This window comes from Periplaneta americana, chromosome 11, assembly GCF_040183065.1.
Source record: "Periplaneta americana isolate PAMFEO1 chromosome 11, P.americana_PAMFEO1_priV1, whole genome shotgun sequence".
NCBI classification, from domain to species: domain Eukaryota; kingdom Metazoa; phylum Arthropoda; class Insecta; order Blattodea; family Blattidae; genus Periplaneta; species Periplaneta americana.
The window spans coordinates 121,579,406-121,602,857 of NC_091127.1; the positions used below are offsets into that span (position 1 = coordinate 121,579,406).

Below are 23,452 nucleotides of genomic sequence, written 5' to 3' on the forward strand. Positions count from 1 at the left end.
AATCATTATCAATAACTATTTGATCCAGGCATGTCTGTGATGTAGGAGTTATACGTGTGGGGGAATCTATAGTCTCTTTTAAGTTAAATGAATGAATCAGTGATCTGAAATCAGAAGCTGCACTATTGTTTTCTGAAAAATCTATATTGAAATCGCCACATAAAATTAATGGTTTATTGTTGTTTTTTAACGAGTGCAATAGGATTTCAAGATTCTCAAGAAATGTTTTCAAAGATCCACTTGGTGATCTATAAATGCAGGCTACTGTGAAACAATAATTTGAGTATTTTATTTCTGTTACTACGTGTTCAAAATCCTTTTCTCGGTTAAGGTAGTATGTTTGTCTTTTCTCAATATGAGATATGTTACTGGTGGCTTTTACAAATATTGCTGAGCCTCCATTTTTATACTTTGTGCGACTAAAGGAACTTGCAAGTTTATAATTTTTAAATCAGCTGTTCAGTGTATTATGACGACGAAAGTTATTTTTCGTAGTTTACTGTTAAGTATACAGTAAATAACTACAATTAAAATGAATCGATTTTAGTAAAAATAACGCATTTAACCCTAGGAGAATTTAATAATGATGACATTAGCCGGTGATATTTTTCGCGGTATATTAATAATTAACACTATGTTAGGGCACCATGAGCATATTCTCCATCAATGGACAGCTAATAATTAATATCAGATTTATCAGGGAATTTGATTCGTATAATTAAATAGCGCGATCCTACATAGGCTACTGTTGCACGAAGGCCGTGTGGAACATGGATAATATTATATCTACTTTCGATTGGAGGTCAATGATAGCGCTACACGTGACCTTTGCAGACAACAAAGAAGAGGAAAACTGTTTAGAAATTGAACCGTTTATCTCTTGGAACCATGTGGGACGTAGAAGTGATCACGGGAGCAGTGTAATTCTCTTCGTAACAGTTGGAACAGGTTATATCACGAAACTGTTTCGTATCGAAACAGTTTCAAATAAACTTTCCAGTTATTTTTACCCATCTCTACTCTCTATGCTACTACTCCAACACCTATAAACGGTGGCAACTTTGATTGACACGTGACGAGTCGCGAGCTGCAGCTACTGTAATCTTGGTTCTTCCCCTCAGCGCGGAGACTTCCACTCCGAACCGACCCGAGGGAATTGAGTTTGTGCCGACAGTTCGTGTGAAGTAAATGAGACTGTAGTTTTTTCTGGTTTAAAAAGTGTTACAATTTGCGAGAAAGAAGTGTAGTGTCAAAGATTGGATCAAGTGCAGTGTATTCACAATCAGTGTTGTTCCCACATCTTCCACCTCAACATCACAGCTGTCAACAATACAACCAGACTCCGCAGAAGAGGGTGACGACGAGGAAATGATATTTTTCTCCGCATATGTATGTTTTTCTTATTTTTATTTAGTGATACTTATTATTAATTTTAGCGACATTTCTGGGGATTTTTTAAACAAACTTTGGAGAGATTTAGCTACTTTTTGTTGAAAAGTTAGCGAGATTGTAGGACAACATGTTGGCAACAGTGCAGTGAGATTTGTGGCGATATGACACAGTCTAGTATATAGTCACGAAGCTCAATAAGTAGTAAATATGCATCCATAGATAGTTGCTAAACACTAGGATCGCTAATATCGTCTCATTACTACAGGTACTCATTACAGATATTGCGAAATAGTATCGGCACAGTCTATTGTTTCTAGCAACCTCACAACTCAAGCTTCGTGACTGTATATACTAAGACTGTGATATCTGAGATATGTTGTATTAATAATATTTTACATGGTAAATCGACAAGTGGGTACGCAGTCATCACAATCTACTGTAGTACATAAGTCACGAAGCTCAATACTTAATAAATATGCATCCATAGATAGTTCCTAGCCACTAGGATCGTTACTATCGCCTCATCACAGTCCCTTTCCCTAGCAGACGATATTGTACTTTCGTATCGTGTTCTTTAAAAAAAATAACACCTTCCTTCCATTATTGAAATATGAAATACATAAGGTTTATATAATATTTTCATAAAATATATATTATATTTTATAAACTCACCTTCCTGGATGTTTCGGAAGAAGGCAACTCTGACCTCTTTTTCTTACAATTTAATATTTATAGTACTACAAACGTCACCTTGTCCCATAGTATTATTCAAATGATTGTATTTTAGCCATTTCCAGTTATTACAATCGATAATGAACATTTCACAGTTTACACAACTTTTCACAACAATGCGAAATACGGCACAGTAAATGATGCCTTTTGATCTATACCAGTTGTAATGTATGTTCGGGTTTTCTATTTCAGTGCATGGAGCTCAGTGAAATATTACATTATTATAACTTTATTGCGTATCATTGCTAAGTTTTATTTAGTGTAATGTGTCCATAAGTTCCGTTTACTTCTTGTTGCATAATATGTTGCAGAAATAATTACAAAACTGTGTTATTTTAATGTGAAGAGGAGTTTACATGTTAACATAATCTCTTCGCATCAACATTTTAAGTTTAGAATGGAAGCTATTTTGAGGTTTAATAAAAAAAGGAATTTATATTGTGATTTTAATTTAGCACATCTACCTTCCTTAATTGTAGGCAGAAAATTTACCATACCACTTCTATGAAATTAGTGTACGAGTATGTACGATTGTGTTACTTCGTCTCTTAGGTACGGGTACTAGATAAATACAATAATTCAGTACCGGTACTCAACTGTAGTATTAAAATACAGACAAATTGAATGGGCGAGTATCATACATGACATTATGCTTAATTATAATGTATAATTGCGAATTGAGAAATATAAGTTAAATATATTAAACATAACCTATAATTTCCATATGAATGGCAGGACATTGGAGACGACTAAAATTAGACAGAAAGGGCCAACTGGCGCAGTAAACATAACATATAATTTCAACATATATAAATATCCGTGCGGTGTAACTGAAAATCACTGAATCGTGCATAAATGAATGGGTAATCTCAACTCGTTGGGTAATTTGGGAACTTTGTCCCTATTTACACTTGCTCAATGTCACTCGACTTATAGCACGGGCGCATGCGCAGTACGGATTTTGTTCCTTCCCTTTCGACATCTGCTGAATAGAAGCTGTTTCTATTTCTGTGCGACATTCCGTGCGTTTTTTTAAAGCGCTTCAGTAAAGCGCTTCATGCCTTTGCTGCAGCAAAATGAGTGTCGAAAAAAACGTAAGTAGGTCAACTGACTGCAAAATGGTGGACAATTAATATTGGCTTCTATTTCTGCCGTAATAAATTTAACCCTAAAAGAACCGAAGATGTTAAATAGTTTCGACTTCCATGATAATGACATGGAATTATTATTACTAGACGATTTTAACAATAATAAACGTTGCAAAAGACCAAAACATGCATTCCGCCATGATGGATCGTGCAGCAAACTCGTAAAGCGAAGTTCTGATTTGCTGCACGCTTGCTGCAGCGCTGCTGCAGCGACGGTGAAGCAAATGTAATAAAAGAACAGTCTTGCTGCAGCGCTTTACGTCTTGCTAAAAAAAACGCACGGATTTCCGTAGGTGGGCCAGCCGAATTCACGCAACAGGACACGAACGTGGTTCGGAAAAGGCAGTAGCAGACAACTTTTAATCAGCTGTTTCTCTGTTTCCGCGCGCTTTGTAGCCAGGGGCGGTTATTCAGGTGAAGTAGGTGAAGTGCGACTTCACCTATTTACTCGTAAAACACAATTTTATTTCGTATTAATCATTAATTCTACTTATTAGCAGTACAATATTTCTAAAACAAAAAAAAAGTTTTATTTTCAGTCGTTATGAATAGTGTTTAGTTGTATAAATAGTACCTGTAACCGTCCGCTGACTAGAATAATGTCAACTGTTACGAGCGCCGAGCGGTGTCTATTGGAACTTACAGTACTGTAGAGGTGAAATTATTTGGGCTCCCATTCTCATACAGCACTTGGTTTCCATGGTAACGTGACGTCACGCACTGAAAAAAAGATTGTATGAGTGAAGTGCGTTTCTGAGTCTTTCAGTTACGGAGAACTGTCAGACTTGTAGGTGGAGTAACCAGTTTCCAGATCTAACGGTAGTAATAATAGAGAAGGGTTGAACCTGGTCTCCAAGGCCGGGGGCTATTATTTAAGGGCTGTGAAATTTTACAGTATGTACTACCTGACTCGAGAATAGTATCCTCATTTCTTGTGTCCAAGCACCCACCCCTGCAGCGGTAAATTAGCTGGCTCTATGTTATTTTATCAGGAATACACCCCACATACATTCGCAAAGTTTAAAAGTTATTTTCCGCCGCGTGTATTATTTCTTCTCATGAGCTTGCCAGTTTTGTTCCAGCTCTTGTATTTGGAAGCTTAAAGCGCACGTAAATGTACACATGTAGTTTAATACTGTGTACATTAAATCCAGACGTTTGAGATGGGCAGGGCATGTAGCACGTATGGGCGAATCCAGAAATGCATATAGAGTGTTAGTTGGGAGACCGGAGGGAAAAAGACCTTTAGGGAGGCCGAGACGTAGATGGGAAGATATTAAAATGGATTTGAGGGAGGTGGGATATGATGATAGAGATTGGATTAATCTTGCACAGGATAGGGACCGATGGCGGGCTTATGTGAGGGTGGTAATGAACCTTCGGGTTCCTTAAAAGCCATTTGTAAGTAAGTAAGTAAGTACGTATATATTAATTTATTATTTAATGTATTTAGAGTATATTAGTGATAAGTGTATAGGCCATAGTGTGTTAATCCTACATCATAGTGTACTCGTATATTATATGTTTAAACAATATAGTGCTACTATACAGATACTTAGGTACCAGTACATAGAAAATATTGATAAATGAGTGCGAAATATCCATCTCGAAAATGACACGGTTTGTAATTAATTAGAAACGCCGTTTTATAGACTTAAATATGAGGATAAAAAAGATGTTTTAAATTCTGAACAACGTACAATTCCATTTGTTCTTTGTTTTGAAAAGTGCTAAGAAAATAGAGAAGTTGTATAAATTAACTAAAACAAATTCTTTCGATAAAAGAAGCTTTTGTTTGAAAATATTGAAAATTTTACTCGGAATGCTACACCACAAGACAGACTTTCATTATTAGCTCCAAAGCTTTGCATAGAGATATACTGTCCACTCACAGTTAAACTCAGACATTTTATGAAGACATCATCGACAGGTTTGCTGTTTTAAAAGATAGGAGGATTGACTTGGTATGCAAGAAATTGGGTTGTGAAATAAATTAATTTCCCTGTTTGCATGTGATCTAGAACTACTGTATTAAAATTGCACGCAGTTTACGAATAGTAGGCCTACTCATTATATTGGTAAAACTGTTTATGCATTTGTGTATGTGAACAGCACTTCACCTATTTTTTTTTACGGCGAGCCGCTACTGTTTGTAGCATCATGTCAGAGTGGAACAAAAAACAAGTACCTAATGAAATTAATCGAGCTTTACGAGCACTGTCCATGCTTACATGACATCTGAAGTAAGGACTATCACAATGAATTTGGAGGGAAAATGCGGTGGAGTTTATTTGTAAAAATTTGGAGTCTCATCATCCCAATACTATTCCGTCCGGTATCAAAACAAAAATAAAGAACATCAGGAGTCAATATGCAAGAGAAAAAAAATGAAATTGATGGTTTACAATGACGCGACACACGCGACAACGCAGTATCGCGTCGCGTCGCGGACTAGTGTTCACAATTCCGCGACTTGAATCACTGGTTCGTGTTCTTCATTCAGGAACCAAAACGAAACAATGCCTGCCTTCAATTTACGGCAATATTAGCTCTCTATCTTTAGAGAAGAAGAAACCAACAAAGAAGATTGCGAAATAGACGTACTCGCCGTTGGTGGGTTCGTCCTATCTTCAAAGATCGACGACAATTTGGAGATTATCATACTCTGATTCCGAAGATGAGCTTAACTGATACAGAATCTTATTATAACTATATGCGAATGACACCTTCGCAATTTGATAATCTCCTGCACATCATTGGCCCTCATATACAAAAACATTCAATGCGGGAAGCAATATCTCCAGCAGAGCGTCTAAGCGTAACTTTGAGGTTAGTACGGTTACCTGTATCATAGTTTTTTATTCTTTCTAAGTACCTGTTTCGTTAGTATTTCTTATTGGTTGTCCTACGTTCCTAATGGTTGTATCTCCCTTTCAGGTACTTGGCTGCAGGGGATTCCCTACATTCTCTTTCTTACGCTTTTCGTATTGCACCTTCCACAATGTCCGTTATAGTTTCAGAAACATGTGCTGTAATATGGGATAAATTGAAAGACATCTCCTTCTGGAAACTCTCTGAGGACACTTTCAAGAAGGTGGAAGAACGATATTGGCAAAAATTCAATTTTCCGAACTGCATAGGGGCCATGGATGGAAAGCATTGTGTATTTCAGGTAAACTAACCGTAATATATACCCTTATGACAAAATAATTTGGATAATATGGAAACGCCATTACATTTAAGTATTCTCCTTTTTTATAGGCTTTTCCAAAGAGTGGATCTGTTTATTATAATTACAAGGGAACATTGAGTCTTGTATTGCTAGCTGTCTGCTCGGCTGACTACCATTTATTGTTTATTGATATTGGCCACCCTGGTAGTATGAGTGATGGAGGTGTTTTTCGTCACTATGCAGTTGCAAAAATGTTAGAAAGTGGTGACTTGCCAATACCGACATCAAAACAATTACCTGGGACAAATTTCAGGGTTCCGCATGTATTCATAGCTGATGAGGCATTTCCTCTTACTACTAATAACATTATGAGGCCATATCCAGGAAAATACTTACCCAATGACCAAATTATATATAACTATCGCTTGTATAGAGCAAGAATGACGATAGAAAATTCATTTGGAATTTTGTCCTCCAAATGGCGCATCTTCAAGCGGCCTATTGTTGCCTCTTTACCTCTTGGAAAGAGTATAATAAAAGCTACAGCGTGCTTATACAATTGGCTGTTAAAGGAAGAAAATAATATCCGCCCATATGAAAGGCGCTATTGCACACCACGAACAGCTGATTGCTATGACGCCAATGGTGAATATATTCCAGGTCAATGCAGAGAAGAAATTGGAGACGACAATGCTATTCGTCAGTTAAATAGTCGACTGGGCTCCAATGTGTATAGTCGGAATGCTGCAGAAGTGAGAGATTGTTTTAAGGGTTATTTTCTGGGACCAGGTCAAGTTGAATGGCAGTGGTGGCGCCTTCCCAATGTATCTCAAGATTTCACTTGTTTCCATGATTGTTCGAACTAAATACTACAACAAAACAGAAATAAATAAATTAATGTGTTCTCAGAAATGTAATTATTCTTTGGAAAACATAAAAATATATCACACTACAAAAAACGAACATTTACAAATAAAAGCAAAAAGCATATACACCTATTTATATATATTTTTTAAAACTGAAGCTACAACAAATTTATTTTGTGACAGTTTCTGCCTCTGCTACATAAAGTAAGTTCACAATGTCCAATTTTAATTTCATTTTTCGTAAGTATGGCAAACGTCTGAATGACGGTGCCAAACTTTGTAAAAACAAAAGGTCTTCGTCATTAGCTATACTAAGAGCCTTTAAAATGGCACTTTCTACTGCTGAGACCTCTCTTGTTTGCAGTTCCTTTTGTTTTGGCTTCTTAACTTGGACTTTTCAGATGTCGACGATGATGTTGATGTTTATTGACTTTACTGGCTTTGAGCCAGAGGCCGTTTTAGGGTCTTATACGCGCAGGATGCCCTCTCCAGCCATTGTACATAAATAACAATAAATATATATTTACATACTTATACACTATTTCTGGCTTAAGTGCCAGTAGGTGTGTGAGTGCGGTGATTGGCTTTTTATTTATTTTATTTTAATTTATTTTTTACTTTATTTTTTTTTGTTTTAATTATTTTGGTGTAGGCCTAATTTGTTAATTTGGAATGCTTAAGGAATGGTGAACGGGACAAGAGTTCGGGGTAAAAGATATCAGTTGATAGACAGCATTAAAGTATTATATGGGGAGATTAAGAGGAAAGCAAGAAAGGGAAATGCTGGGTTTGCAGTTAAAGACCTGCTCTTGGGCAGAACACTGTGCATACATACATACATTTTTGAGTTTCCCCTTCCGGTGGCAGAAGCGTCTGAATCGTTATGGAGACTTTCATGGTGTGGTGTTATTTTATTCATCTGCCTCTCTGTTGCTGTCGTGTGTCCTCTCAGACAGTATTCAAATTTCCAACACGTGTTTGTGGTTTTGTTTGTGTGTTTTAGTTTGGTGGTTGGGGCTGGTGGTAGTTGTAGAGGAGTTTCTCCAGTGTTGTTCTGTTGTTTGTGTTCGGGGGATTTGCGAAGATGTGTTGTGTATATACGCGATTTACTGCCGAATGTGTGTATTTCCTGTTTATGTTGTTTAGGTGTGTGAAGAGTGGCTTTGTTTTTGTGGTAGTGTAAACTGTGTTATTTCTGGTGCGTCTGTGCAGGTGGAAGATTTGGCGGAGAATTCTTCTTTCGCGTGCTTCAAATTTCAATTGGGTCGTTGGAGGGGCTTGTGCGAGGAAAATGGAGGGATATATGCATAGGGATCTAACCAATGCTTTGTATAGGTGGAGGAGTGTTTCGGTTATACAACCGGGTCGATTGATGCCACTTAGGTAGCTTATTGCTCTGGTGGCTGCATTATATTTCCTCCAGGTTTCTTTAGCTACTTCGGTCCAGAAGAGTTTGGAGGTGAGGGGTATTCCTAGATATGTGAGATTCCGCTGGAGTGGAAATTGACGATGTGCCAGGTTCTGGAGATGGTGTAGTTGCTGCACATTCCAGTAGCTGAGAAGCTTCGAAGAACGGACTAATTACTGGGCTCTCGTCGTTTGTTTCACAGAAGGGCACCAGTTCACCAGTCCCTTCATCTAAACTATACCATTTCTCAGGCAATTCGTTGGTATTAAGATTACTGTCTGAAGTGGATTCATCTCTGTAGTCATTTTTGAGGAATGACATTAAATTAAAATATTTATATGGTTTCCTTTTGTTGGCTAATTGTCCACTAGAAATCTTCATCTCCCTTTTAGAGCCGTAGTATGCATCTCGAATATTTTTCCACTTCTTCATGCAGTATTCAGCTGGAGTAATATAAAAATAAAATTACAATTAGAATTTAATTTTTTAAATATTTTGTTTCTGAAACTTTTAAGTATTTGTATTGCGCACGTCTCCAAATACCGTTAAAATATAACAAGCATTAAAGGCCTGAGAAGTTCATCGTCCTTAAGCCAGTGCTGTCGTAGGGGCCATACGGTGTATGGGTATGGAAGCCTCCAATTTTTTAATGAAATGTATGAGGAAGAGAAAATTTCGCCCGTACTGGGCCATGGGCGTATGGGTGCCTAAGTTTTGTATATGGAGATCTATATTTTTACACGGAAATCTGTACTGATCTGAGATCATCTCATTTTATTCCTATAGGCTACATCTTCTTTGTTGTTCATAAAATAAACGATCCACTTCTGTAGTGCTGCAATACAGAGCCACATATAAAGGAATGACATTTTTCCGGGAAAACTATAGGCTACCAAAGGAGGCACAGTTTTCTTTTGTTTCACTGGCTTCTCTATGATATAGTGATAAACACATGACTTTAGTTTGCAGCCACAATAGGCTCTACTACTATCAACATAAAAAGAATCTGATATCTGTTTATTCTAATGCACTTGTTACTACTTACCAATATAAGATGCGAGAGGCCCAGAACGAATTACTAGAGAAATGGTCCTGGACTTCTCAAGTGGCATACTTGTAAAAGTGAGGAGGGTCTATAATGCATTAGAATATACAATACAGATATTGAATGATTTTTATCTTGAAAATAGAAATTAAAACCACGTGATGATCACTACATACATGTACCGGTACCTTACTGCATGACAATGTTTAGGTAGTGATGAATGCAATGACCGTAAAACATTAAAAACGCGTTGCATATGCAATTATTTATAACACCAATATAAACTTTAAAAATAAAGAAATAACATAAACTGTAAAGGAGGGTATTTCGACATAATTGCCTAACGTAGGAAGAATGTGTTTGCAAAGAAAGAGTGAATAATGCACAATTCTGCACAGGAAATAGTTTCATATGCATTAACATTAAGGGATAAGTTAACAGTGGCGAAGCAAAGGTATCTAAACTGAATAGGATACAATATAAATCTGCTATCCTTGTATCATTTTATACATTAGATGATTCATGGCATTTTTAAGACAGATTTAGTTATACATAATCCTCTAAAAAAAAATCCAACCGAATACGGGCAAAACAATTTAAATTATAGCCTATGCGATGAAAGAGTATATGACCAAGAACTCCCAGTTAGCCAAGGATATTTCTTACACCAAGGCAATAGAAAATTTACATTTAGTCTTCCTCCATCCGCTGTTTTAATCAGTGCTGTAGTTGGAAAAAAAATTAGGGGTTACTGTTCAAATCACCTTGGTTAGAATAAACGGACTCGTACTGTACTTCTTTTTCAAAGTTACTTCATTGGATTGGAGTCTCCTCTGCAGACCGCCATCCAGATCGCAGCCATAATTGCACATAAGGCAAGGGGTTAAATGTTGACAATGATGGCCTAACACATGATTGAGAACAAAAGCCTAGAACTTCTTTTACTAGAAGAGTATTCCTAAATCCACAAACGATTAGGGGAAATACGGAAATTTTACTTGAAACAAGTAAAGCGATTGGTTTGGAAGTAAATCTCGAAAGGATGTTATTATTCGGTTGAGAAGCTTTTGTCATCTAGTCTGCTGTCAAAAAATCTTAAAGTTAGGATTTATAAACCGTTATATTACCGATTGTTCTATATGGTTGTGAAACTTGGACTCTCACTTTGAGAGAGGAACAGAGATTAAGAGTGTTTGAGAATAAGGTTCTTAGGAAAATATTTGGGGCTAAGAGGGATGAAGTTACAGAAGAATGGAGAATGTTAAAGAACGTAGAACTGCAAACATTGTATTCTTCACCTGACATAATTAGGAACATTAAATCCAGACGATTGAGATGGGCAGGGCATGTAGCACGAATGGGCGAATCCAGAAATGCATATAGAATGTTAGTTGGGAGGTCGGAGGGAAAAAGACCTTTGGGGAGGCCGAGACATAGATGGGAGGATAATATTAAAATGGATTTGAGGGAGTTGGGATATGATGATAGAGACTGAATTCATCTTGAACAGGATAGGGACCGATGGCGGGCTATGTGAGGGCGGCAATGAAACTGCGGGTTCCTTAAAAGCCATTTGTATGTAAGTAAGTTATGGAATTGAAATACTAGATATGTAAAATTAACAGTATTACTGAAAATAAACATGATGATCTGTCTACATTAGTAATAAGATTATATTACTGCTACACCATTTTTAAATTCACAAATACAGTACTATCACAGTCTACTATATACAGTCACGAAGCTTGAGTTTCGAGGGTGCTAGAAACAATAGACTGTGACGGTACTATTTTGCATTGCCTGTAATGAGGCGATATTAGCGATCCTAGTGGTGAGCAACTATCTAATGTTTGCATATTTTACTACGTATTGAGCTTCGCGACTGTATATACTAGACTGTGGTACTATTAAGTAATTTTCAGTTTGCTCAATACCTATATGCGAAACAGGAACAAGGTGAAGTTAAATTTCTAACAAGATTAACTACACTAACACTTCAATATTATTAATTTATGCAGTGATAAGAGAAGTTACGAAACAATATGTAGGAAAATTCTTGAAGTGAATATAATTTGTTAAAGTTATAATTATAGGATTGTTAGAATTCTAAAAAAAAAGAAAAGTTTTAACTTCAATTTTTTATATTTATGTGGAGGTAGACATGGGAAAATTTTGATTTTTTTACGAAAGCTCCTTGAGCAGGGATCGGCAAAAATGTCATCGTGATCACTAGCAATAGTGACGTTTCAGGGACAGTGCAGTAAACTATCTTTGCTTCATCCCCTCCCTTTCATCCAACTAACCTACAACTCCAGTACATACGCATCTATCAGTGGCGGGTTACCTGATAAGATTTAGATACTTCTTTCTCAAACCTTCAACGTCTGTTCGGAAACGTGTGTTTAAGGGAGAATGAGAGGAACAGTATTTTTTGTGCATACGGTGACAATGTAGATGCCTCTTGTGTTCTAAAATTCTAATAGGCACTTATAAATCAAACATCTATCGACATTACTGCTCGTCATAAGATTATCACGAGATCATAGGTAAGCATGAACATATCCAATGTAATTGTAAACGGAAATGTATACAGTAGAATATAAGTATAAACGTAATTTTCTTTTCTTATGACTAGACGGAACGAAGCAATTAAAACATAAAAGAAACTAAATTCAAATAACAGTTCCGTTACTAAAATATGATGAAACAAGCTATGAATCAAAGGGAACTCCATGCAAGTTATGTTAATCCTTTGGAAATCGCAAAATCATTGAAGTGCTATAACGAAGGAGACTTCATTAAAACATGTCTAAATTAAGTTGCTAACAATATTTGTCCCGAATAATCAGATGTTTTAACAGTTTGAAATTATCCACACGAACAATACAAAGGAGGACGAGGGACATTGAAACACTCGCTGAACGAGAAATTAAATCAAAGATGAATAAACAGTGGTCTAATCTCTCGCTTTAGGTGGAAACACAGATATTGATACAGTAGAATTGGTAATGTTCACCCGCGGAGCTACGAAAGATCTCTCTGTATAAGAATATTTGCTCGATGTCATTGCACTTACGGGGTTTGGTACAGCTTACACCAGTACAATTTTTGGAAATATTCAACATTTTCTCCTCCATTATTGTATCTTGTATAATAATGAAAATTGGTATATATAAAACACTGTACTTCTGCTACATGAAACAAAATACTTTTAGGATTTAAAAAAAACATTTATGTTTTTTTTTTTCAAAATTAAAAATGTTGACAGTTCACTGTGCAATGATGAAGCGTTTCCCTCATAACTCAAAAACTTGTCAACTTTTTCATGTTCTCTCTCTTTTATTTTATTGCTGAACCTCATATTCACAATATCATGCTCTTTCAACTACATTCCGTAATGAATAATATAATTTTTTATTTTGGGTAATAGAAAATACTGATATTTGACCATTTTTTAAAATGAATTTATTTTTTATCAGACAATCTATCAAAGATAGAGAAGTGATATTGCATCATATTGTAGAAATGACGTGCATAAATACACAAAAAATTTCATCACAGAATGTTGGATAGTTTTTGAGTTATATGGGAAACGCTTCATCACTGCACAGTGAACTGAATTTTGAAAAAAAAAAAAAAAAAATGTAAATAATTTTTTTTAAACCGTAAAAACACTTTTTTTTTTCAAATAGCAGAAGGACAGTGTTTTACACATACTAATTTTCGTTATTGCACAAGATACAGTAATGGAGAAAAGATGTTGAATATTTCCACAATTTTACTGCTGTAGGCTGTAAGGGGTTACCTTGAAGGAAATACAACAGGAGAGGAGTTATTCAAGCACGAAGAAAATATATAGAAGAAATGAATCTGAACATAAAGCAACTTGTATCTGTAGTAATATACGGGACTCGAAATACAACTTTAAAAAAGTCTACTAGCTGGAGTAACGTGTTATTAAAAGAGCTGGAAATAAATGAGAACATAAAACGTTGCCATCGTATAATACACCAGGCTGGCTTAGATTCATTTAAAATGCTCTCCTATCATAGGTCGCCTGCCGCTATCCTACACAGCTGCTATGTTTGGCTCTATATTCAATATATAACGGACCACTTGTTTTCTGAACGAAAACTTGTACTCAACAAAGATCATGACTAACAGATGAAAATTTACGAGTTGTATTAAGGTGGCAATTTGTGACGTATTTTCCTAGGTTGTTGTAGAACAACAGAAATGAAGGCGAAACAATATATAATCTGTCTATCTACTGTATAAATCAATATTTTATAGTCTACGTCAAATACTTGTGTTGAGAGTCTGCCACTGGGATCCGAACGGAGTGCTCTGTACTTCTCGATTGATATTATTACATCTTATGTATTGCTGGTTGCGTCCAGTGATGTCATAGTGAGTAAAAATTTGCCGACGCACAGTGTGCAATAACGCAAATCTAGCTGGACAAAATTCATAACTTCTCTGCATTCCAACGGATTGTTATGAAACTTTGTACAGACCTTATAGATAGCACATATTCTTTGTGTACAAACTCTCATTACGATTGTGTAAGAGGAACTACCCCTTTATACGGAGTGATTTTAGACAGAAATAGTAATTTCTCTCATATCTAACAGATTTTTATGAAAAATTGTTCGGAAGTTACAGGTAGGATATATTTTTTGTGTATAAACTATATTTACAGTTCCTAAAGAGGAAGTACCCCTTTACAGGGAGTGCATTTACACAAGATTAACTTCTCTCTTACATAACAGATTTTATGAAACTTTGTACAGGAGTTACAGGTAGCATACATTTTTTGTGTACAAATTCTGATTACATCTGTATGCTACCTGTAGGCCTCGTAGTTGTATAAAATTGCATAAAAATATATTATATAGGAGAGAAATTGTTAATTTTGTCTAAATGCACACTATAAAGGGGCAGTTCCTCTTATAAAACATAATCAGACTTTGTAGACAAAAATATATTCCACCTGAAACTTCTGCATAAAGTTTCATAAAAATCTGTTAGATACGAGTCAATTTAGTAATTTAGTTTAAATGCATCCTTAAAAGGAGTAGTTCCACTTATGGAATCGTAAATATAGTTTGTGCACCAAAAATATATGCTACATGTAACTTCGGTACAATGTATCATAAAATCTTTTAGATAAGAGAAAAGTTATTAATTCTGTCTAAATGCACCCACTATAAAGGGATAGTTTTTCTTGTGCAAACATAATCAGAGTTTGTATACAAATCATATGTGCCACCTGTAAGTCATGTACAAAGTTTCATAACAATGCATTAGACTGCAGAGAAGTTATTAATTTTGTCCAGCTAATGATTTGCGTTTTGATTCACTGTGCGTTTGTTAAGGTTAGATAAAAATGTGTTCAATGTATTTTTAAACTGATATTCCACATCATGTGAATAATATTGTAGACCTAAAACATTCTCACAGTGATTAAAGACTTCCTTAGTCAATGATTCTTTTCTGCTGTTAAGCCAAACGTGGAACAGTTATCGTACGCCCCACCACTGAAAAAAATTAATTATTGATAAATGCGCAAGAACGCGCAAACTTTAAAACAAGGATTCAACACTCTAAATCATACTGTATTAAATGGTAAAAGAATTGTTGTAACCGGATGTGACCGGCTATACTTAAACTCACATTATATTTGGAGAACTTTAAAAACATAAGTTTTTCAATTGTAATATTTGAACCCTATTGTAAGAAGTAAAATACTTTATAAACTTGTAATTGAAGTTACATTAGTAAGAACGTACCTATTTTAACAAATTCCATGTTTTAGAACACAATAAATCACTAAAAATTCGCTCTTTTTCACCCACAAAGTAAGCCTCTCTCTTTACGACAGAACCAGAGCGAGAAGTGTTAGGAAGAACTCAAAGTTTATACCCTTCTAAATATAGTTTGTCGCTCATAAATCAGTAAAAGCTATTACTCACAACATTCTTCAAATGTTAAAGAACACGAATTCATGTTCACCTATGCATAACTAAACAAGTCGAAATTTGATTTTTGTCCACCTAGATCGGGAAAATTGCACACTGTGCGACGGCTGCCCTCGAATCTTGGTGTCCCTGAGTGAAAATATGTCTAGCAGAGCTCACATTTGACGTTAACGAGAAATTGCGTGTGAAGATATTTTATGTGCTGTGCACTTATCTTTGGGTTGACACTAAAGACAGGTAAGCCTATACATTGCAAGTCTCATGATGGAGCACAACACACAACTTGCGCTCAGACACTTTATATGGGCTATGCTTTGCAGAGTTGTCCAATATTAGTAGGCCTATTAATTATTCATATTGTAAATTTGTGTACGTTATACTGTTTAACATGAATTGAATGCTGGAATGATCTTACTCTCGACTTTCTATATTTGTTGGGCACACCAGAAAAAGAATAATTAAAATTACAGCACTTTTCATTTCCAAGACATCCATTAAAGTTACACGAAAATGCTAAGCAGACTGAACAGGCGCTACAAAGAGTCAAGAGCCCATCTCAACGAAATCATAATAAAAAAGAAATGCTACGCATTCTCATACGTACTCAGTACTCAATCTTCTCGAAATTCTTTCATGGAGAGAGTCTTGATGGGAGTCCACCTGTATGTAGGTAACAGTTTCGCACGACTGTACACAAGTAACATATATATATATATATATATATATATATATATATATATATATATATATATATATATATATGTTTATATTTACTTCACATGCGCAGTGTGTTGTAAGCGAATCTTATACAGGGACATCATTTTATTTTTACTTCAACTTTTATTTTACATGAGTTTTTGAATGTACTTCACTCCCACCCCTTCTACTAATGAAGTTCCAAGTGTCCTCCACACAGAATCAAGGCCGCATATAGTAAACAGCACTGAGTTAGTGAGTATAGTATGTTCCAGAAATATGTTCGCGTTTTCCAGTGACGAAAGAGCTTTCAATATTGAATAATATTTTCGCACAGGTACTGTCCGTTTGCCTACGTCGCATCCCGCTTTCCCCCCACCTGCTTCTGCACGCCCTTCTGTAAAAGCTGGGCTGTCTTAGCTCTTTTCTGAAAACATTAATTTCTCTTAGGAATTGGACGTTTACGTAATATTATACAACTGTTTAAAATAACTTAAATAAAAGGGCCTCGTTAAGTAATTAACTGTCACGTGATTTCTCACCTTTCTACGATCCTGCGGCATAACCACTTGGACGGACAGTAGATAGCATGTATGAGTAATTTTATCTGTGCGGGTCGGGCAGAAGTAAAGATTGAATTTACAGTACGTAAGGTACTCTTTTTTAGAGTAGGTACAGAATTATTTCAACATGAGTTATTAGTACGAAGGACGAAACTGGCAATTGGAATTAGATGCAGTAGTCTATAGTGCGATAATATGCACAAAAGAACTGAAGCGTGTATCGAAATGAACGTCCACCATTTTCAAAAATGTGTTTAAATATCCATATTATGATTATTTTTCAATTAAACTTCATTCTCTATATTCTACGCTAATGTGCTGTAGACAGTATAATATACACTGCATAATGAATACGTTCGCATGGATAACTCAGTTCGTGAGTAAAAACACTTATTCTTAATACAGTACTACATTTTGATTAAACAAAAATCTAATGAAAATTGTCAAACTCAAAATCGCGATATTTTCTAGTTTACGTAAATGGATGAACTACTTTTCTTCCCTCCTATACCTAATAAAGTGATTTGTTTGTGTTTTACGCCAGTATCATCGAACTCCAGTCGTGGAAGGGGGTAGCAAACGGTGTTTTCAGGTATCTAAAGGTATAGCCAGGTTAATATTTAAATGTTAGTAAAAATAAAATGATGTCCCTGTACAATAAAGGACCTCCAATTTTTTTTTTCCGTTTCTATACATATTCGTAGATCTGTAGTTGATACTTTTGTACGCGGTTTGTAACAGTTGGTGTTGCCTAAACCCCAAGACACAAAATCTTATACGTAGTGTTTTATCGACGTTAAAACGTACATTATTTACACACATTCGAACATGCAAAATTATTAAAATCTCTGTACAACTAATTTCAAGTATTAAGGAGAAATGTCCGTTCAAGACGTTATGAAAATGCAATAATTTAACATGATTATTTCTCAAAGCAAAAACCTTATATTTCTTGAGGTAAATAATCTTAAACCCTCAGTTTTCTGCTACTGCAGTGCGGACCAGGAATACTGCTGGAGTAATAGTTCATGCTAATTCAACTACTTGACCTAATAAAGAAGATGAAAACCGCAAGGTCTTACCTTGTTGGCGAAATGCTTTGTCCACCATCATTAATTCCGTTGGGTATCCCATTCCATTGGCTGGTATCCTGATGTTCGGCTGGGTTACTTGCAGGGTCCCACTCCATGGACTGCATGTCATTCTCAGCGTCGATGCCTTCCAAATGCATGGGCTCCTGTTGTTCCTACAAAATTTCGGAAAATGTTGAATAATAAATAGTAAAATTTTAATCAACGATGCATTTGCATGTAACACTGATCCGACATATGTCAAAAAACAACCGCAACCTATGGAACGGAAATAAGTAGTTTTTGTGTCATAAAGATATTAGAAAGTATAAAAATATTCTACAAATAAGTATGCATATTCTATCAAATAAATATACTATATTCATTACATTTTTTAACGCATCAAATTACGGATTAAACGTGGGACTACACTGCATGTTGGAAAATATGTGATGTGGTTATGTTTACATTATTTATCTTTCTTGGCTAGCACAGAGCTTACGAGTAGTTACCTATGTTTTGATCGTCCATATGCAGCGCGTGTGTTGTGTATACAATTTTAAAGTTAGTGTAGGTCTACCTCCTCTGTTTTCATACCATTACGGAATCTGAATGCAAAGTGAAACGTGATAGAAGTAGCAACTATAGCCTACTCCATTTCAAAAACAGGCACTACTGAACCAAATGTAGAAGTAGGGTCATATATCAGAAAATAAAAATACCGACGACACCATAAGACAGAAAAAGAAGCTTGGCATCTTATCTTAAATACTTTTAATACATAATTAAATGCAGCACAGAGGAATGTAAAACGTATGTTTGTTTTACGTCAATTTTAAGAAAAGTGTAAAATCACACGTAAATAAAGAACTGGAAAGATTCAGGACAGAAGGAGGATTTGCTATGCTCTGCCACGAGTGTAAAGGTTTTGGTTATCAATCAACCACAAATAGACTTTATAACCAGTATGACTGCGACAATAAGTTTGGTTAATTAATATTTTTAAAAGAATTTACGTAATGTTGTATATTTTTGGTTATTCCTGCTATTGGATCCGTAACTGCAATAATATGTAGGTAATATCTTTATAAATTTTAAATATCTGTGACTTTTCATAGGTAGAAAATTTTATTTCTTTTTATGTATTTTCAGGTGAAACACAGATCACTAGTGACAGGCAAAATATGAAATTTCATACTCGAAACAATTATTCCTTACTAACTATATAGGAACAAGGTTTTTCACGATTTGTAGACTGCAATTAACGCCAAACATATCTTAATAGTTCATAATAATTTGGTAAAATCTTCATATGTTGTAAAAATGTTCATATTTTGCATAGTTTCTTCCCCTCCGTTACTATACAGAGTGTCCCGCAGCGGGATGTCCAACTTAGTGTTTCTGGGATTATTTTGAGTAAAAGATTTCTAATCAACATGTGTCCGAATTGCAACGGTATCTGCAGAAAGCACAATTATAAATTAATACTTTTACTTGCTATTTACTTACAACAGTGTGCAAACCTCGTCGTGAGGGTGTAGTTCTGTTAAATCTGAACAGAATGCGCGCACATCGCTCTGCTACGTGACTTTAGTTTATACCAATTTCACATCCAAAGTGTCCAGCCAAATGATTACATCGCACGTGAAAACTTCTGCACTTGGCTCCTTCGAAATCGTGAGTTGTGCTCGAAGATTTTATTCACAGATGAAGCAACTTTAAAGAGAGATGGGATCACAAACATAGGAAACGTACACGTGTGGGCTGACCAGTTTGAGAATCCACATGCTTCCGAGGAAACGCATTTCCAAACCCGGTTCTCTGTAAACATTTGGTGTGGTGTGATTGGAAACAAATTTGTCGCACCTGTTGAGTTTCCAAACACCTTGGCAGCTCAATATTATCAGAGTTACCATTGCTGTTGGAGGAACTTCCTCTTCTTGTCAGACAAGGCATATGGCTGCAGGAAGATGTTGCACCCCCACATTTTGGCAGGTGTGTGACTGCATTTTTGAATTGACAGTTTCAACATCATTGGATTGGCCGAGGAGGTCCAGTAGCTTGTCCACCAAGATCACCAGATCTTTCTCCATTAGATTACTTCCTTTGGAGGCACATGGAATCAGTTGTGTATGCTGCTCCGTCGAACTTCTCGGGAAAATAATGGAAAGTGGTGAAGTCTTGAGAAATGGTGGCGGTGTTATAATGAGAGAGATAAACTCTCTTACAGACAGAGTTGAAAGATGTCTCGATAACCATGGTGGTCATTTCGAACCTCAAATGTGACAATTCAGAATGTACATTCCTGAAAATAAAATTGTAAGTCAATCACAAGTAATAAAATTATTAATTTAGAATTGTGTTTCCTGTAGATACTGTTGCAATTTGGACCCATATTGATTAGAACTTTGTCACTCAAAATAACCCCAGGAACATGCGGGCATGCTATGGACATCCTGCTGCGGGACACCGTGTTTAACTACCACTGACATGGGCTTTTCAGATATTATTATACAGGGTGATTCAAAACCTCTGCGACAAACTCTGAGTGGTGATAGATCTAACAATACCGTTGAAAATGTTTTTGCAAGGGCGTACGTCAATATATGCGAAAGTGTGCATCCCTGTTTGTTTGTTGAGATGTTTGTAAGAAACGAGAAGGTTGTTGTTGTTTGTTTACGTTAAATGTTCAATACCTTTTCCTTTCAGTTCAGTCTAATCATCAATTGGGAATGGATGTCTACACTTTTCTCGAGTTAACCGACAGGTAATGTGTTATGGGGAGGCTCGCGGACACGGAAGAAGAGCTCTCCACATGTACCAAAAACAGTTCAAAACAGAAATCACCCTCACCACACAATGTTTGCTCGACTTTATCAGCGCCTTTGAGACGATGGGTCTCTTCGTCCCCGGCGCATTGGTGGAAGACCGCGTAGACATCAATTCTCAAATGATGATTATATTCCTTTTGGTTTATCTTGCCCCTTCAAATGAGGGTGGAGATTATAGGAGGGTTGAAAATTTTCAGGATTCCTTTCAAAACCTTATTATAGTACAGGCTACCGGAACTCAGTTTCTTGAAAGACAAGCACAGTGACGGAACTACACAGTACGAAAAGAGATATTTTGTTATTTTATTTTGCGCTACAGAATGTATCAACTAATCCCTTCCGCCACTGGATGGATGGACGGCATTGCTCCACTCCCCCATCGCCATATCAATACAGACGAGGTAAGACATCTCCTTGCTCTCTCTTTTCACAGTGAGACAAGATACAACACACAGGCTTTACATTGAACTGAAAGGAAAAGGTATTGAACATTAAAAGTAAACAAACAACAACAACCCTTCGCATCTCTTACAAACATCTCAACAAACAAATAAACCGGGGTGCACACATTCGCATACATCGACGTACGCCCGCGCAAAATCATTTTCAACGGTTACTTCGAAACGACGCGTCAAAAGACATAGGTTGTTTAACAAAAAGGGTTCCTTATTGTTAGATCTATCACCCCTCAGAGTTTGTCGCAGAGGTTTTGAATCACTCTGTTGAGACCAAATAGAGATGTTTCTCAGAAAACACTTGAAAAACGTAAGCTACCCATTCTATCAACATTCCGGGATTCCCAAGAGTAAGTGAAATCCTAAATTCCCCTTTAAATTCATTGAACTCTTAGCATCAAATGAATTCGATAAGCCAAAACAAAATAAGTGGTTCCTATTCCATCTATGTTATTTTTTTCGAATCCAGTGAAAATCATTTCAGTCTACTTAGCGTACAGACGTTTACATTAATGTTGTAATCGGTTTTCAACCATAAGTTTTATTGCATAATTAATGTCTCTTTTTTCTGCAACTTCATGGGTTTTTCATCGTACAAAACAATACGACAGAAAGTGTAATCCTTTTCCAGAAAATATAGAAAGGTTACTTATGTTGCACTGCAACCAGTGTTGAGTTCAACCAATGTAAGAATTATTTAATACTTGTTCACTTCAATGTAAACAAATTTAGGTATGGATTTTATGATACTGAAAAACTATATACTTACTTACTGGCTTTTAAGGAACCCGGAGGTTCATTGCCGCCCTCACATAAGCCCGCCATTGGTCCCTCTCCTGAGAAAGATTAATCCAGTCTCTATCATCATATCCCACCTCCCTCAAATCCATTTTAATATTACCTTCCCAACTACGTCTCGGCCTCCCCAAAGGTCTTTTTCCCTCCAGCCTCCCAACTAACACTCTAGGCCCTATATGAATTTCTGGATTCGCCCATACCTGCTACATGCCCTGTCCATTTCAAGCGTCTGGATTTAATGTTCTTAATTATGTCAGTTGAAGAATACAATGGATGCAGTTCTGTGTTGTGTAACTTTCTCCATTCTCCTGTAACTTCATCCCTCTTAGCCCCAAATATTTTCCTAAGAACCTTATTCTCAAACACCCTTAACTTATGTTCCTCTCTCAAAGTGAGAGTCCAAGTTTCACAACCATACAGAACAACTGCCAAATCTCATAACCTTATTCCTTTGCTGTGGTCGTGCCAGAGAATTAGTCCCATTCCGAGGCTTATTTTGAGGTTTCGTAACAAGCTGTTTTTTTTTACTGTGATGGATTGTTAGCCCTTTGCCCAACTCCCAAGCTGGAGGACCACCCCTCATCGTCTATCTACGACTGCTTACTCAATATCTTCACAGCTTCATACCTGGAGGCCGTCTCCTCGATCCGCAACCTGAAGACGCGCCATGCCGTGGTGAGAGGGACTCACAATACATGAAACTGTTTACTTATGCAAATGTATTGTATTTTATTTATTACTATATTAAATATAGACAAAAGTATTAATTTATTAATTTCTAAAAAGTTTGTTTTGTAAATAATGATGTAAACCTACTCCAAATTGTTTAGACACGAAGATATTTTATCAACAGTAGTCTTACTAGAGATTTTGATTTATCTATAGAAAATCAAAATTCAAGTGGGATTTAATTGACTATTACACGATTAGAAGAAATTACATAAAGTATAGAAAAAATAACGTAAATGATTTACTAAAATTCTATTTTACTAATATTACCTTCATCAAAACGTTTGAACGGAATTACCATTTTCAGTTGACTATCTATGCCAGAGGTCATCAACACTCGCTGAAAGGGTAAGAGGTATGGTGTGTATTGCAATTTGCACCATCGTCGTGCAGAAGGGAGAAATAGAAAGCATACCCGCCAGCAGTTACGAATGCACGCTAGTGCAATGTGTTATTTATTTTTTACTTGGTTATTTAGCGACGCTGTATCAACTATGATGTTATTTAGCGTCGATGAAATTGGTGACAGCGAGATGATATTTGGCGATATGAGGCCGAGGATTCGC

General features: G+C 36.2%; 1 protein-coding gene across 1 annotated transcript in view; it reads left to right on the top strand.

Moving 5' to 3' along the window:
* The first annotated feature begins 1,368 nt into the window (after positions 1–1,368).
* FMRFa (FMRFamide) overlaps positions 1,369–23,452 on the top strand; it is a 490,984-nt gene continuing 468,900 nt past the window's right edge. Inside the window, exon 1 of the mRNA XM_069839987.1 lies at positions 1,369–1,389. The gene's annotated coding sequence lies outside the window, so the exon portion shown is untranslated. The remainder of the gene's footprint in view (positions 1,390–23,452) is intronic.